General features: G+C 34.2%; 1 long non-coding RNA gene and 1 pseudogene across 2 annotated transcripts; one reads left to right on the forward strand and one right to left on the reverse strand.

The window, feature by feature from the left end:
• Positions 1-228: 228 nt before the first annotated feature.
• LOC112805736 (arogenate dehydrogenase 1, chloroplastic-like) lies at positions 229-4,094 on the reverse strand (annotated as a pseudogene).
• An 11,933-nt stretch (positions 4,095-16,027) lies between these two features.
• Positions 16,028-19,200, forward strand: LOC112696933 (uncharacterized). 2 transcript variants are annotated; one of them, XR_003151000.3, is made up of 8 exons: positions 16,033-16,322; positions 16,456-16,480; positions 16,655-16,755; positions 16,968-17,235; positions 17,322-17,521; positions 17,593-17,773; positions 18,438-18,515; positions 18,620-19,200. It is a non-coding gene; the product is annotated as an uncharacterized lncRNA (long non-coding RNA). The 2 variants fall into 2 exon arrangements; XR_011862479.1 differs by lacking the exon at positions 16,456-16,480 and having other exon boundaries at positions 16,028-16,322.

Here is a 19,200-nt window from a genome sequence, read left to right on the forward strand (position 1 = left end):
AAGTCGTTGGGTTTGTGTTTAGGCTCAGGAGGTTGCGACAGACTTCAAGGAGCTGACGCCGACAGGACAGTGGCTGCGCGATGAGGCAGGAGGTTGCGACGTAGTTCAGGACAATGACTTTGAAGTTCGAACAGTGGCTATGCGATGGAGGGAAAGGAAGTTCGTGTTAATTGGCGTCGACTTTGGCATTAACCCTTCAAGAATCCTTCCATCGGTATACGTAATAAACTACGAACTGGCAGCGTAACAGTTGTGATCCTTGCAACTCATCTCCTCCATCCTACAGCCTTCTTTTGCAAACGTATTGAGAAACTTTGCACAGCGAGAAACACAGTGCTCCTCGTCAATGATACGAACCTTCTCGAAGACAAATGGGAGGTCGGTCCATCCTTCAAATGCGGACTCAAGTCCGAACATTGAGTGAGTGTAGAGGACGTCGAAATCGGAAAGGAGGAGTGGTGGACGAAATTGTGATCACTACAACTTCGCACAACTAACCAGCAAGTGTACTGGGTCGTCCAAGTAATAAACCTTACGCGAGTAAGGGTCGATCCCACAGAGATTGTTGGTATGAAGCAAGCTATGGTCACCTTGTAAATCTTAGTCAGGCAAACTCAAATGGTTATGAATGATGAATAAAACATAAAGATAAAGATAGAGATACTTATGTAATTCATTGGTGGGAATTTCAGATAAGCGTATGAAGATGCTTGTCCCTTCCGTCTCTCTGCTTTCCTACTGTCTTCATCCAATCCTTCTTACTCCTTTCCATGGCAAGCTGTATGCAAGGGTTTCACCGTTGTCAGTGGCTACCTCCCATCCTCTCAGTGGAAATGTTCAATGCACCCTGTCACGGCACGACTATCCATCTGTCGGTTCTCAATCAGGCCGGAATAGAATCCAGTGATTCTTTTGCGTCTGTCACTAACGCCCCACCCTCAGGAGTTTGAAGCTCGTCACAGTCATTCAATCATTGAATCCTACTCAGAATACCACAGACAAGGTTTAGACCTTCTGGATTCTCTTGAATGCCGCCATCAGTTCTAGCTTATACCACGAAGATTCCGGTTAAAGAATCCAAGAGATATCCACCCAATCTAAGGTAGAACGGAGGTGGTTGTCAGGCACACGTTCATGGGTGAGAATGATGATGAGTGTCACGGATCATCACATTCATCAAGTTGAAGAACAAGTGATATCTTGGAACAAGAACAAGCGGAATTGAATAGAAGAACAATAGTAATTGCATTAATACTCGAGGTACAGCAGAGCTCCACACCTTAATCTATGGTGTGTAGAAACTCCACCGTTGAAAATACATAAGAACAAGGTCTAGGCATGGCCGTGAGGCCAGCCTCCTAATGATCAAAAGATCTAAAGAAAAAGATTCCAAAGATCAGAAGATGAAAATACAATAGTAAAAGGTCCTATATATAGAGAACTAGTAGCCTAGGGTTTACAGAGATGAGTAAATGACATAAAAATCCATTTCCGGGCCCACTTGGTGTGTGCTTGGGCTGAGCATTGAAGCATTTTCGTGTAGAGACTCTTCTTGGAGTTAAACGCTAGCTTTTGTGCCAGTTTGGGCATTTAACTCCCATCCTTGTGCCAGTTCTGGCGTTTAACGCTGAGAATTCTGATGGTGACTTTGAACGCCAGTTTGGGCTATCAAATCTTGGTCAAAGTATGGACTATCATATATTGCTGGAAAGCCCAGGATGTTTACTTTCCAACGCCGTTGAGAGCGCGCCAATTGGGTTTCTGTAGCTCCAGAAAATCCACTTCGAGTGCAGGGAGGTCAGAATCCAACAGCATCTGCAGTCCTTTTTAGTCTCTGAATCAGATTTTTGCTCAAGTCCCTCAATTTCAGCCAGAAAATACCTGAAATCACAGAAAAACACACAAACTCATAGTAAAGTCCAGAAAAGCGAATTTTAACTAAAAACTAATAAAAATATACTAAAAACTAACTAGATTATACTAAAAACATACTAAAAATAATGCCAAAAAGCGTACAAATTATCCGCTCATCAAGGAGCTCAAGGAGGATCTGTTCTTCAGATTTCTTTGGCAACATAAACCTCTCTGGCAAAGCAAGGACCTGTTCTTCATTTTCAAATAGCTGCTTTTGGTAGATAATATGCAATCGGCTAAAAGGCTGCTTTTTCAATGATTAAAAGCCAAATCTATGTTACAGATCAAAACTATCCCCCACGATATTTTCCACCAAACTCAACAAAGTTTCATAACGCTTTGTGTTGATTGGTGTTGTCTCTAACTCCAGTTTTTCTAAAAATCTTCCTGTTGTGTGTGTAACAAACTGGGATCCAGCTACATGCCAATCATGTTTAGCAGAAGATATTTCAACCATCTGGAGTCCTTCACTAGCAAAAATGTCGAGAAACCCATAATATCGCAATATTCTTGATTCTTCGTTCCTAATTCTAACTTTGTCATAAATAAGAGGAAGTTCTTTCCAGCCATGCTTTCCACTCTCCGGCCCAAACACGGGATGTGTGCAAAGAACATCAAAATCAGGAGGCAAGTGTTGAAGGAAGAGGTTTTTAGGGAACTCTTTGACGTCTAGTACATCAGCAAACAATGTACTTCTCTTCAACCTTTGGAAAGGTAATGATTTAAGAACTTTAACCGTCGAAAGGATCGAAGTGCAGAGTAAGATCACTTTTGGATGTTGCTCAAAAATATCATCTGCATCATTGAAATACGAAACCCCAACTCCCAACCACATTGGAGTAGTCTGATCTAGAATACGCCAAGACCTCAAGAGCTTGACTGACTATAGTTTTCGCAAGGAACTGACAAAAGTTTCCAAAACCAACTATTGCAATCTTAAGCTTTGTGTTCTCATCAGACGGACTTGAATTATTTGAAGCGAAATCACTTAGCAGAGCAACATCATTGGATCTGCATTATTAGTATCATTACTAATTAATCATTATTATGTATTAACCTTTTTCCCATCACACGAACAAAATCTTCCAAATTCAAAATGATTAAGTTGCATGCTCTCAATATCAACAAACACAAACACTCTCTAAAACATCAATCACAAATATTCACACAATGTAGCAAAAAGCCTTGAGAATTTTTTTCAAGTACAAAATATCAAATACCTGGAATGCAACAATGTAGATCCATTATGAGCTCGCCAGAGTAGTGTATGGTTGTTACTTCCATCCAACTGCTGCAATCTTTTACATTCTCCATCAACTGATTCCTGACCACGTGATGCATCCACGCAATGAGCTGCTTCCTGAGATTCCCAAATGCCAAATCAAGCTTCTCCAGCACCTCCAAAAAATTCTTATTAAACATGAACAAACCATAATACAAATCAAAGCTATCCCCAACAGTGTTCTCCCCCAATTCCAACAAACTTTCGTACCTTTTCATATTAATCGGCATCGATTCCAGCATCAACCCTTTAAAACTCCTTCCAACAGTATGAGTAATGAACTGCAAACCAGCGGCATAATGATCGTGATCCTCACAAATCATCTCCATCATCCTGCAACCTTCTCTGGCAAATCTATTGAGGAACTTCTCACCGCGAGAAACACGGTGCTCCTTGTCAAGGATACGAACCTTCTCGAAAATGAATAAGAGGCCGGTCCATCCGTTAGGTGCGAACTCAGGTCCGAACATCAGGTGAATGAAGAGGACGTCGAAATCGGAGGGGTGGAGCTCAAGGAGCAGTTTCTTGGGGAATTCTTTGATGGTGGCTTTGAAGTTGCGACGGCGGCGGTAGCAAGGCGGTGGCTGGACGGAGAAGGACAAGGAGAGTGGCTGAGGCTGAGTGACGAGGGTAAAGACTGAAGAATGGCTTTGGGTACTGCGTATTAGGGACTTAGGGTTCGTGGGTTCCCATCTGAGCCTAAACAATAATAATCTAAATATTTTAATTAAAGACAAAAAAATTTTTACTTGGAAGCCATAGATGATAATAATTTTTCAAATAATAATAAAATTTTATTTTTTATATACTTGTATAAATAAATATGTTCCAAGAATTCGGTTACATGGTGTGATCCTTTCATGAAAGCCACAAAGAAGGTCCTTGGTGGCAACCTCATGTTCAGTTCTCCATCTCCAACCCACAATACATGGTTTGTGTATTATACTACTCACTACTCTCACTCCTACGAAACTAAATAATTTCCATTGCTTATTATTTTTTCTAAAAATGAAAAAATTTATGCTCAGAGCACACAGCTCAACCTGCTTCTTTCCACTTCTATATACACCAAACTCAATCAGTAGAACCTTTCATTATCTTCTGCACTTCTAATTCTATCCTTCACCTGCAAGTTCCACTCTCAGACTTAGGCTCAGGCCTAGGCCCAGAGTAACAGTAGCATCATCATCATCATCCAGCTCTAAGTCCAAAGTTTTCAATGGCCTTTGAGTTGATAACATTGGACGACGACAACAGGAACAAGAAGCTCCTCCTGTTTCGGCTTCCGAGAATGTCTCCAAAATCGTTGGAATTTGGCCACCTTAAAAGAATATTCCGAGAATTTCTTTATATCTTTGATTTAAACTTTAAAAAGTTTATTACACAAGATATATAATATAATGCTTTTTCTTGCTAGGTTAAATTAGCCAAAGACATAAATCTTATTAAAGAAGGACTATCGTATATTAACAAAATTAGGTCACCAATTATACTAATTAGCTACTCTTTTACTCTTTTATTGATATATGCCTCAAATGTCCCTAATATAAAAAATTTAAATATTATTTAATTGGTATTAGTTTTTAAATATTAAAATATTTAATTTAATTTTATATATTTTAATTTTTATTTATTTAATTATTAGATTGAACTTTATGTTAGTAAACTTAAATTTTATTTTATTTTATTTTGATTTAATAAAAAATTACAAATATCTTTTAAACTATTGTAGTAAATATAGAGAAATTAAAGGAGTGCTAATTTGATACTTATCTAATTTTTAAATGTTAATTTAACATTCTTTTAATCTCTAAATGCTAATTTGACACTCCTCAAATCTTTATATTAACTATAATAATTTAAAAGATATTTATAACTTTTTATTAAATTAAAATAAAAAAATTAAATTTACTAACATAAAATTCAATCTAATAACTATATAAATAAAAATTAAAATATATAAAAATAAATATTTTAATATTTAAAAATATAAAATAATAATTACTAACTAATATATGAACTTTTATATTATCAACGTTTGAAATACGCATCATTTATTTATTGTTGTCATTGTTAGTGCACTATATAAATATTTGTAAAACGTAACTATCTACCGTATATCTTAATATGTATACGTATAAATAATTTTGTTGAATTAAATAACATCAATAGTGCTGGCAATACTATACACTTTTCAAAAAAGATTTTGTGAAGCCAATCAATCAAGTGCTGGCAAAACTATACACAGTTAAGGATAATAGATACTATACGTATACAATAATTGCTTCGCTTAATCAGGTGTTTTGAGCGGTATACAATAATTGCTTCGCTTAATCAGGTGTTTTGAGCGGTTATAAGAAGCAGATAATCTTATTACAGATAGTATGTACAATCCAGATAGTGGCCAATAAAAGTTGTTGTAGCTTTTAAGCATATAGTCGTGTGTGTGTTTTTATTTTATATTTTATATGTTTTTATTTAGTTTAATTATTTTGTTGGTCTCTATAGTTTTATAAAATTTTTAATTAGATCTCTATATTTTTTTTTAATTTGGTCTTTACACCAAATTTTTTTTCAATTAGGTTCTTTTTTATAGTAATTAGTTTAATTGTATAGGGACCCAACTAAAAAAAAATTGGTACAAGGACTCAAATAAAAGAAAAAAAAGTGTAGGGACTCAATTAAAAAAAATTGGTATAAAGACTCAATTAAAAAGAAAAAAAAAAGTATAAAAACCTAATTAAAAGTTTCGCAAAACTATAGGACCAATAAAGTAATTAAACCTTTTTATTTTATTTTATACACTATATTGAAAAAAATAGAAAATCCGAATGTGGTGGAATTAATTAACCACTTTGACTTTTATATATAGCTGGATCACATATATAATTGACACTTTTTAATTTTGATATGGAGCACGGAATGGTGTAGGAGGTCGATATGGGGTGCATAGATACTATACGCGAGTGTAGTTTGAGGATCAAAGAAATCGAACGGACTGATTTAAGGGTAGGTAATCAGACGATTCGATTAGAGGGGCACAAATCGGATCATCCGATTTGCGTTCTCCAGACCACGTGTCGCACATGCATCCTCCCCTAGCAGCAGTGCCCCTTATGGCTTATACAACATGTTTTCTTGCTGAGCTCACTCTCTCCCTCCAAAGTCACTTTCTTCCTTACCCACCCAGTCACCATTCTCTCTCTTCTTCTTCATCTTCACTACTTTAATTTCTTCTTCTTCTACAGTAAAAAAGAAAATTACAATGCCAAAGAAACAAAAATGTAAAGATATTGATCGTTCTGAATTTCATATTATTAATTATTTCTGCCATTCTGATTATGTAAGTTTATTTTTTAATTTTTTTATATTTCAGAATTATTATTATTACTTTTAGAAATTTAAAAATATATGTTTAAATAATATACATGTGGCTGTGTTTGTCATTATTGTTAGAAATATTACAAAATTATTATTATTGTTAGAAATTTAGGAATAAATGTTTAAAGAATAGTTAGAAATATATATATTAGATTTAGTTAGTGAACATTTTAATCAATAATAATGTTTGAATTAGACTAATATAATTGATTAGTTAAAAATATATGTTTAGAATTTTTTGTAATAATTTTAGAAATTATATGTTTAGAGTTAGTTAATTGTTGTATAATTGTTTGTAATAATTTTGGGATTTATGGTTAATAATTAGATTTTTTAAAATATAATATATTATATTGCTCCGATAATAATTAGTTATTTATTGTTAAATATTTAAATTGATACAAATATATTATTGTAGTTGAGGTTTTAATAAGTGGAATATAATTAGTTAAATAAGAATTGAATTTATTTAGTTATTAGTTATTATTAATAGTTAGTTAGTAATTATGATTTTTGGTGATATAGGAATTATTATTATCCGTTAAACTATGAATATATAAATAAATAATTATGTAAGAAACAATTGAATGAAATTTTCGGAAAACGTTGAATTATTAATATTTTGGATTTAAATTAGTTACTATTATTTGGGAATTATTAACTTTTGGTAGTGAATTAACATGTTTTGTGTAGTTAAAGTTGAAACTTTTTTTTAATAATGATAGTTAAATTATTGATAGGTTATTAACTTTTAGTAGTGAATTAGTAATTATTATTAGTTTATTAATAATTTGTTATATTTTTGTAGATTTTACAGAATTTGATATGTAATCACTTACTGACTTACTGTTTTTAGAGCAATATAATTATACTGTGGAGGAATATTTATAGTTCACTGATTTTTATTATATTTCCCAAATTGGAATAGTTCAATGGCAGAAAGCACTGATAAATGCTCTAATCGAGAAGTGGCACCTAGACACACACACATTTTATCTTCTGGTTGGTAAATGTGCTGTGACAGTGGAAGATGTGGCTTTGATTCTTGGTTTTTCGACAAATGGTCTTCTAGTGACAGGAGTGACTATGAGTAGTCACGAAACCTTAGAGGCTGAGTGTTTGCACTATTTTAGGGTTGCACTGAGAAAGTCAGACTATAGAGGAAGTTGCATAAAATTGACGTGGCTTCGAGATTTAAAAGAACATTTACAGTTCATTGACGAAAATAGTATTCAGAGATATGTGAAGTGCCACATTATGTTATTATTTGGTACGATCTTGTTTGGAGACAAGTCTGGGGCAGCTATACACTGGAAGTTTCTGCTTTTGCTTCGTGATTTTGGCAGTATCGGACAATATAGTTGGGGATCGGCATGCCTAGCACACCTGTACAAGGTGTTATGCAGCTCTTCTCGTTTTGACTGCAAGGAAATTGACGATCCACTAGCACTTTTGCCAGCTTGGGCTTGGCTCTGTCTACAACATCTTGCGCCGGTTCCTAGGAAACCCCATAGTTTTCTGCCTACAAACAGGTAACATTATTGACTTACATCGTAAATTAATATTTAGAATCCAATTGTGTTAATGATATAAATTATATTAGGTGGTGTAACTGGGAGCGTGAAGACAGATGCTATAGATATCTTTGTCTTGCTCACTTTAGGAAGTCATTGGATGATCTTCAGGAAGGTCAGGTTTGTTTTCATTAAAGGAGTATTTATTTTTATTTTAGTGTAATTATTATTTGGTTTGTAATCATTTGTTTCTTTTATTGTGTGCAGTTTGTGTGGGAGGCCTATGGTGTTGATTGCATTGAGTCAGACATAATTCCTGCAGAAGTCTACATTGACTCAGTTGTGTGGAGTGTTACGGTGTCATTGGTATTATTTGAATACATTGAATGGCATGCAACCGATCGATTTAGGTGATAGTTTGGTTTCATTCAGGGAGTTCCTCATCAGGAACGAAGTCTGGATAAGGCACACGGGGAAGTCCTGACTAGTCCTAAGAATCTTGACTGGGCCACAAGCACGACGCACTCATTTTGGGTAATACAGTGGACAAACAGGTATAATCACATTCTTACTGAGATTCCCGTGCCTCCACAGCATCCCTTAGAGATTTACATGCATTGGTACCGTACAAAATATGGCAACCACTTGAACTTGTCGGATCTTGTGGTGTAAGAGAATGATGAGGGTAATTCAGTTAGGGATGATGACAACCAAGAGCAGGAGAATGATGAGCCACAGTCATCGCCACCCCAACCTCAACCTCCAGAAGAACAACCACAATCCTCGATTCTATATGTACCGCAAACACAGTTAATCCCGTCATACCCATTACATCAGCAGTATTGGAGTACTCAAACACAGGAGAAGGAGCTTCATTTAGCCAGTTACTTGGGTTCATAGCTGTAGTCTAAGCCGATCTCAATCTAGCCATCAGCCTAATATGATGATGGGTAGGTATTCCTTGGACGCAAGTTATCCATGCCGCATTTCCTCTGGTACTTTTGGAGGGATAGTATCAGGAGACTCTAGTAAGAGTGACAGTGGTCAAGAAATTCTTAACAGCCAAAACCCACGACGTGTTTCAATGGGTCTAACTGAAGAAAATACTAAGGCAATTGAGTAAGAGACTGATGACTATCTAGTAGATGAACCAGATGACGAGGAGGACGGATATGAGGATATGGATGATGATCAAGAATCCGACGACAATGATTTTGATCATGGTGATGATGCAGGTCCAGGTATAGGTTTACTTTTTCGTTGTTTGATTGCTTATATTAGATTCATAATTAGAGGTTCTGTTGATTGTTACTATTAGATTGATATTTGGAGGTGCTGTTGATTGATTATATTAGATTCATGTTTGGAGGTGTTGTTGATTACTATTACTAGATTCATGTTTGGATGGTCTGTTTAATTAAATTATGTACAGGTGAGGCACGAACTCTAGATGAGACAGGAAAAGGCTACAATTTTAGGGTTGATCCACCACGTCGTAGCGCTAATCGATTCACCCCATCCATGTTCAAGAAGGCCGCCAAGAAGTGCAAGAATTTTGTGAAAGATGTAAAGTGGTCCATGAGAAAGTAGTAATTGTGTACTTAACAAGTTATGAGTATCACTTAACTTTTTCATGTATCATTTAAGTTTTGTTTGTATCATTACTATGCTTGGGATAGAGTACTTAATAAAGTCGCAAATGTCATAGAGTGATTTTACAAAATGCAATGTTTCAAATATCATAGAGTGTTTAGATAAAACATAAAGTCACAAATGTCAAAGAGTAAGTAGGATAAAGATTCATCGAGTACTTGGATAAAATGTAAAATACATAACTTTACTGAGCATTATTGTCGGCACTTGCACCTTCTGATTGACGGCATCTACTACGACTGTGGCCCTCAGCCCCACATTGCCTATACCGCCTAGGACCACATAACATTCGCGTGCCTATCTTGTTTAAGAAAGGCGTCAACCTTGGGTGACCTTTGGTAACTCGTCTCAGGAACGGATTTGGCACGAATCGAGACCCGTTGTAAGCAAGCCATGTAGTAGGATTCCCCAGTGGCCTAAACCTAGCTCGATATACCCGTCGAACTTGGTCCATCTTATAAACATCATGAACATACACTTGCCAATCTAGCCGTTGATTCGCACAACATACAAACACATGTCGACATGGAATTCAGCCTACCTGGAACTCACCACAGTCACATTGTTGTCGACGGAGGTCGACGGCATACTCCATTTCACTTGGCATCTCACACACTTCAAATACCTCATTCTGCCTGTCGAAGCAATTAACCTGGATGTTTCCTGATGCAAGTTGATTTGCATGCAATTTGGAGGTCACAAGCTCAGAAAAAACATGTCCAACATTAATCCGAGCCTCCGCCTCGGCTCTTTTTTGGGTGAACAACTCATTAAACCTATAGAATGTTGCTTTGACAAGTGCAGTGATAGGGAGATTGCGTGCACCCTTCAAGACTGAGTTAATGTATTCCACACGGTTCGTGGTCATATGACCCCATCAGTAACTACCATTGAATGCCAATACATACTGTCCGCGGGGGATTCGGTTTAACCAATTAGTGTAAGCCTCGCCGCGTACTCGTAAATGCTAATTCGTACTCGCAAACCGTCCTCAAATATCCTGCGCAATAAGAAAAAAAAGAAAAAAAAAAGATGAAAAACATTGTTTAAAGGTAACTCTGTTAATAATGAACTTCAAATTACTCAATGTTACCTATATTGACGACAAGTTTTTGTAGGTACCGTGCCTTAAACTTTTTCAAAAAATTCGACTCTATATGCCTGATGCAAAACATGTGGAAAGCTCTAGAAGGTGACCAAGCTCCATTACTGCGGGCCACAGATGCATTGATGGATTCGTGTTGGTCAGAGATTAGTCCCACACTATCCCGAGTCACCACATGTTGTCGCAGGTTACTAAGAAAAAAGTGTCGCGCATCAGAAGTCTCCCCCTCCACAATAGCAAATGCAATTGGGACGATATTGTTGTTACCATCATGTGACACTGCAACCAATAGACAACCCTTATACTTTCGATACAAGTGAGTCCCATCCACCTGGACAACTGGTTTACAATGTCTAAATGCTCTAATGCAGGGATAATAACTCCAGAAGACTCGATGCAATACCCGGATATCAGTTACCAAGTCATCGCCTTGATATGCAGGCATACTCTCAAAATGGACGACTATTGATGGCTCCTTATAACACATGGCTTCAAATCATATGGGCAAAGCTTCATACGATACTTTCCAACCTCCAAATATTTTTTCACTGACTTTTGGTTAGCCAACCATGCTTTTCGATAGCTTATGGTGTAATTGAACTTTGACTGCACTTCCGCAATAACTGATTTCACCTTTATAGAGGGGTCAGCCTCAACCAATGACTTTATTGCTTCTGTAATTGTACTCGAATCCGGCTTTGAATGATCCTGAGAAATGGTGGCTCTGGTACAAGTGTGATTACCATTATACCTCCTTATAACTCAACAATACTTTCTGCTGATCATGCTATACTTTCTGCTGATCATGCTAACCCTGATTAAGCAATCACAACCTGACCCATACTGTGTACACTTGGCATAAAATGTCAACTACTCCGACTCATACACTTGGTAGTCTACACCTCTTTGGATAGTATAATCTTTCATTGTCATAATAACAGCTTCCCTGGAACTGAATTCCATTTCGTCGACAAATTCACTATCTGCGACAATAGGTATTTCTACCACGACCATACGATAAATATTTAATACAAAAATATTTAATAAGTGAAATTAAAAGTAAATCAACACTCACTACATCAATATTAATATAAATTAACTTTATATCAAGTTATTATCTCAATTTTAACAAAATAAAAACATAAAACACATAAACACATAAATAGATACTAATTAATAAATACTAATTTATATTTAACTAAATCAATAACTAACTAAAAAGATTATTATCTTAAATTTAACTAAATAAACACATAAACAAATGCTAATTAAGTATATTTTCACATGTCACGTAACTATTTAGTCCATCGATCAATATAAATTATTATAAAATTCTAATCCTTCGTATAAATATAGACAATTACGTACCTGCATTCATATATTTCGGAAACTCCGGAGCATGCATGGCTTCCAAATCCAAAACTCACATGAAAGATGGCTCCTCAAACAGATGTTCATTTGCGAGTGCATTTGCCACGTCTGTCACATTTGGAGTCATAGTGTCGTCACCTTAATCTTCGTCTCCGTCTGGACCAACAACTTTGTAATTGCTTTCAAACTCTTCCTCACTGTTACTATTATAATATTTCCGTTTAATATTTTGGTTGGCGTCAGATTGTTCGAACTCAATATACAACTCAATGAACGATATCGGAATTCGACTTTCAGTGTACATTGAAAACATCTCTTGCATGCTCGCTTCATCAGTTATATATTTTGTTTGAAATTGAACGAATTCACTAAATACTGGTATATGATATCTGTATAAAATACATGATATTTTCCTTGACACTACACAACCTATATTCTCACAAATCACACCTTTTAGTTCTTCGAATGAGATTGTGAATGGAATAACAATATCTAACGGATTTTTACAAATAAATTTTACTCCTTCATATATTTGTAACAAAATCTGATCGAAATAATATACTTTTAATATGACTCTATCATCCATTTTTCTCACTCATATGAATATAAACTTCAATATCAATTTTTTTTACTTCATACGAAATAACAGAGACAAAGAAGCAGAGGGAAGAAGAAGAAAAGAAAAAGGAGAGGAGATATGAGAACCCCTCTACGAGTTAATATATATATATATAGCAAATCGGACCACCGATTTGTATTCACAGATTCAAATAACACATATAATAATCAAATCGGACGGTTCGATTTGATTTTCGCGAAATAAAAAAAATAAATCTATATGAAAATCGGACGGTCCAATTACCTTCGCCGAAATTCAAATTTTTCCTCCCACACAAATCGGACTATCCAATTAGTAGACTTAATTTTTTTAACAAAGAAATCGCATGGTTTGATTTTTTCATCCTTTATTTCAGAAAAAGCTGTTCCACATCCATGTCTAACACCCACATTTTTCATAACAATGCACAACATACACACTTCTCATATCCAAAAAAATAAGCCATACAATTGAATTTGTTTCTAAATGGCGGAATTAAATTGAATTTTAAGGAGATTAAAAAATTAATTCATTTCTATGAACTTTTCACATAATCTGTTTTCTTGATCTAATACTGTAAACTGAATATAAAATTTACGGCTGCTTTTTACTTTCACATCAGTACTGTTTTTTCATACTAAGACTAGTCCATCAGTTAATCCTCTAAGTTCTATACAATACACATAGTTATAGCCACATTCCTTTAACTTTCTCACCACAATGAGGTTTGGTTTTTCGTTTCGCAAGGAAAAATCATATTGGGAGAGTGAAATTTTTTAATCTATTGTATCATGTGAACTATCAAAAATTTTTCTAAACTCCGACTGTTCCACATGAGCATTTTCATGGCTTGTGGGGTATCTTTTGTACGTAATCACCTTCTTCCCAAAAAATCAAAAGAAGGTAAAATAATGCACAACCACAGTACTATGTAAGATTCTTAGTTGAATGATATTTTTTTCTTATTTGATAAATAATCATATTATTATTTCAGTGGTCAAATGTTAGTTATATTATAACTATTTTAAATCTTGCCAAAAAAATATTGATACAGGTCTAATTGTTAAATTTCACATTATTTTAGAATTTTTTTAAAAAATAGATTAATTTAAAATCCTTCTAATCACTCTACCTTGATCTATCCGAGAGATTTGGATAACAATGATGTATGTATACATAAACTACTAGAGTGTCAGAAATTAAGCTACCCAATATTTCTTCATAAATTATTGGCATTGCTGTTGGACTGTTATCTTTTAAGAAAATTTCAAACTGTTTTCTTATTCCCATTTAGATTGAATTTAGTGCCTAATGCTGACTGTTATTTGTTACATATGTCATGGTTTTAATCATAAATTGGTTGATGCCTTGACTAGTTTCTTTGTAAAAAGTTACTAACGAGAAATTTGAACATATTAAAAGTTCATCCAATGGAAATGCAGTTATATACATGGGATTAAATTTGCTTTCATGAGAAGACCCAGACCCATTCAATCTATCCATTCATTCACTCTCATGATATTTATATATTGTTAGGAACATTAGAAGGAGTTTTTTAGACCTATTTATTGCTTTTATATTTATGTATTTAATATATAAAAAAAATTCTATTATTATAATTTTTTAGTTTTTATGATAAGTTGCTTATTTTTTGTTGTGTATTTGCAGATTTAGCATATGGGACAAGTCAAATATGGATATAAAATATACAAGTAGATTGACATCTTTTTGATAAATATTAATTACTATTTTGTTATGACAATTATTGTTGGACAAAAATTTTATTATTTTTTTGAGAATTATTGATGAACATGTATTTGAAATACTAATTGAACTTTTTAATATCTATTTTAATTAGAATTTTATTATTAGTTATTTTGTCTCTTTTATAATTTTTTTATTGTGCACAAATTTTTTTATTAATTAAAATAATTACACATGTATGAACAAAAAAAATTTATTGTAAATTTTATTTTTGTACTTTTATCAAAAAGGCAACCCTTTTATTAGTTGCATATTTTGAATATTAGACAACACTTGTATAGTTGCATATCCAAAAGAAAAAGCAACACTTGTATAGGTTGCATATCCAAAAAAAAGGCAACACTTGTATAGGTTGCATATCCAAAAGAAAAGGCAATACTTTAAATGGTTGCATATTCAAAACTAATAGGCAACACTTCAAAGGATTGCAAATTCCAACTTATAAACAACACGTAAAAGAGTTGTATTTTATTGCAAATAGGCAACACTTTTTAGTAGTGACCAAAATACGAGAGCAGAGACAACACTGCAAAAGTGTTGTCTCAAACATACCTTTGAAGTGTTGTTGTTTTTCAACTAAAGGTAACACTTACCAAGTGTTGCTCTCAAAAGCGTTGCTTTTGAAACAAAAAAGTGTTGCCTTGATCTAAGGCAACGGCTGCATATGCAACGCCGCCCAAAAACGTTGCCTTAGGTCCAAAAGTATTGCCATAGATCAAAAGCAACTATTTGTCAGCTTTTAGGCAATACTTTTTAAATGTTTCCTCAACCTGAAAATGTTGTAGTGTCTCTCAAATTCTTATATATTAGTATATTACTTTTAATGTAAAATACATTGTTATCGAATTTCATCAAATTGGACTAACATTATTATTTTAAAAGTAATTCTTAAACTTTTTTTATTAAGTAAGGAGTGTTATCATTTTTGTCAATTAAACAAATTTTAGTTTTTTATTATTATATTTTATATCAACACTTCAAATTTAGAGTTTAGAATTTATTAAGATTTAGGATTTAAAATTTAAGATTTATGATTTATGATTTAAAATTTAAAGAGTGTTGCATTCTTTACTTTTTTTTCATAGTACAATAACATTTTTCTAGAATGCTCTGAATACTCTTACACTACTAGAAAATTAGTTATTACAGACGAATATTTTCGACGGATTTTATCCCACGAAAATACAAACGGAATTTTAGAGGGATTTTTTGTCGGAAAACAAAAAAAATGAATTAGCATAAACTACAGACGAAAAATAGAATCCGTCGATAATTCTGTCGATAAAATTAATTTTTTTCGTGGGAAATAATTACAGACGAAAGATCCGTCTGTAATTAAATAGATAAAATACTACTTTTTATTAAATTATTACAGACAGAAAATTCGTCTGTAATTTAAAATTTTTCGTCGGAAATATTAGAATAAAAATGTGAGGATCACGGTTATACCACTCTATTCCACACCCCAGTTACGCGATTCCACACTCATCCCCTCTGAATCTTCATCGGCGGCGCTATCAGCCTTGCTCCGCCGTCTCACCGAACCTCCATTGCACTCAACTTCCATCGGCTTTGCTCGCATGGCTCCTTTCCGTCGCACCCCTTTCCGGTTCATCTTTGTCGCACCCCTTCCGTCGGTCTTGCTCGCATCGCTCCCTTTCGAACCATAATGTGCGTTTCTCTCTTCGTTTTCACCACTAGTGCTTGCTCTTTTTCTTCGATCTTGCCTCGGTTGTGCAGGTAACCCTAATCTCCTTTCTCTTTCATCACTGTTTTCTTTCTTTCTATACCATCGTTAACTCTAATTATGTTATCCTATGTTCCATTGCTAACTATGATTCTATTTCCTATTCTATGATAATTTCAACATCAGCGATTATGATGAAGATATAAAGCAGGTTCTAATACTTAATAGTTTGATTTGATAATAGTTTTGATAATAGTTTGATTTGATAATAGTTTTATTTTTTCTAAAAGAATCCAAGATTGTATAAAAATGAATGTGATTTTGATCTTACAACACTGGATTCATGTTATATTTGGAGTTTCCTAAAATCATAAACTCTTTACAGGAAAAGATACTAATGCTACTGATATGGGAAAGAAAGGTAGTTGGTTTTCTGCAATAACGAGAGTTTTCACACACCACTCTAAGGAGAAGCAAGTACCTAATGTAAGTGATTTTATTTATATTTGTTTATTTATTTATGATGTGAAAAATCTTAATCCTGTTTGGCATGTTCTTGATTTTTCTTTTTGTTGTTGTTAGGTTTGGTTTTCTTGTTACTGATAGAGACTTGTAGTAGTATTAAAATACTTAATCATTTCTAATATTTTGAAATTTTGGGTGAACTTTCGAGTTTGATAACCTTGCCAATATAACAGGATTCGGAGAACAAAAGCTCGAAAGATAAGAAGAAAAAAGGCTTAGGAAAACTAAGGCATGGAGAGACCAATTCATTCATCCCCCTCTTCAGATAGCCAAGCAGCATTGAGAAAATCTTTGGCGACTTTGAAAGAGAGCAACAATAACTATCTGTAAGGCCTCCAATGCCTCTCGAGCAACCAAAACCAGCCCCTGTTGTCCCTCCTATAGCTGCTTCTCCAAGGGCTCCTTCTCCGAGGGCTCCATCTCCAAGAGCTGCGTCTTTTAGTAAGTTTCGAGTTTCTTTTAGTTTTGCTTCCTGCTTTCTTGTTGCGACTACATTTGAGTTGAGTTGAATGGTATGTTCTTGACAGGTTCAATGAAGAAATGATGGAGTCATTTTTTGGATATAATATTGCTCAAGAAAAATCTAAACCCATAATAAAGAAAGAATCTCGTGAACAAACTCCTCAATATATTCAGATCATTGAACCAAAGAAAGCACAGAATTTGTCAATTCTGTTGAGAGCATTGAATGTAACACTAGAAGAAGTTTGTGATGCACTCCTTGAAGGTGGTTTTTTCTTCCTCGTTCAATTATATATTTTACTTGCATTAATTCTTATAATTTTGTGTTGGTGATAGGAAATGAAATACCTCCAGAATTCCTAAACACTTTGTTGAAGATGGCACCAAGTCAAGAGGAAGAATGAAAGCTCAGACTCTTCACAGGGAACCTACACATGCTTGGACCCGCTGACCGATTCTTGAAAGCCATTGTCGACATTCCACTTGCCTTCAAACGAATTGAAACACTACATTACATGTGCACTCTCTCTGATGAACTCATTACTACTAGAAATTCTTTTGGAGTTTTGGAGGCAATATATATTATTTTTATATTTTAAAAATATCAATTACAATATTTGATATTTAATTACAAGCTATTTTGAAAGCTATCAAATACTGTACCTTATACAAGTTCAAGTCACCAGGAAATTATTTATGTAGTAATTATGGAGACAATGAACTCGTACATAATTTATTGAAACAAGATTTAATAGGAACATAAACATAGAAGTAGGAGATATCTGAAAATGGAACAACTTCTAATGATAAAAGAATCAAATGCAATATATTAAGTTGCTGATAAATGACAGAGGTGCATTTATGTTGAAGGTAGTGATACTATCAGGTTATAGACAGAACAACATCTATCAATTAGGGAAGAATTCAATTCATTATAAAGTCAACAAATAGGGGGAAAAGGAAAAAAATGAGAGCACCACGAAATAATGAAAACCTTAGGAAGAGTATAAAATAATGAATACTTCACTCTGCATTATAAACATGGTAAACTTTCTTGAGCAGGTGATATGAATGGGGTCAACTTTGTATGACTTGCTGATATCTTAGTCTTCTGTAACTTATTTTATCTACCAATTAGAACTACTGCATTGTTTATTTTTATTTATTTTCTCCTGCTCTAGTTGAGAATGTTCGATGAGATGGCTTCAAGGTTGATCACTTCAGTCCTATATATAAGCACTTTCATCTGAAAATACTTGGTATGGAACTACATCTAATGTCTTGCTACTTTTCTGTGGTGACTACACTTTGCATTATCACTTTATTTTCTGGTTGAATAAGCTATTAGATTTTTTTGTGCCAGAATTGCTTGTGCCAAAAAGGGAAGCATCAGTGAGAATTTCTTTGTGCCAGAATTTCTTTATATCAAGAATGCTATTGTATCATCAAACTTAACTCCTTGAGGCACCAAATTTAAGAGAACAATGGTTTTCTCTAGTTGATGATTTGCTGTATTAGCTCCAACAATGCGAACCTGATTGCGACTCAACAAAAGACTGGCTGCAATTTCCTCAGCTAGCTTGAAAACCAAAGGGAAGAACTTGTATATTGCAATGCTGATGTGGAGTTTAACTTGAAGTGGCCACACACAACCACAAGGAGATCCAGGAGGTGTATTTGTCAATGGCTTTGAGCAAGTCACCATCATGCAATCTAAAAGGAATAGGATCAATATAAAATCTTGTTTGTTTAAATTGTTGAAAATGAAGGAACTAGTAGTGTCAATGAGTAATGTAAATAGTTATAGTTCTGTCAATGGTTTATTTTTTTGGGTACCTTTTTATGATAGTGAAATATTGGTCAATGATGTTGAAAAATAACATCCAATTTTATAGGTATCATGTAATGAATATTCTGTTTTTTAGTCTTTTTTTTTTCAATTTA

Source organism: Arachis hypogaea, chromosome 6 (assembly GCF_003086295.3).
Source record: "Arachis hypogaea cultivar Tifrunner chromosome 6, arahy.Tifrunner.gnm2.J5K5, whole genome shotgun sequence".
Taxonomy (NCBI): Eukaryota; Viridiplantae; Streptophyta; class Magnoliopsida; order Fabales; family Fabaceae; genus Arachis; species Arachis hypogaea.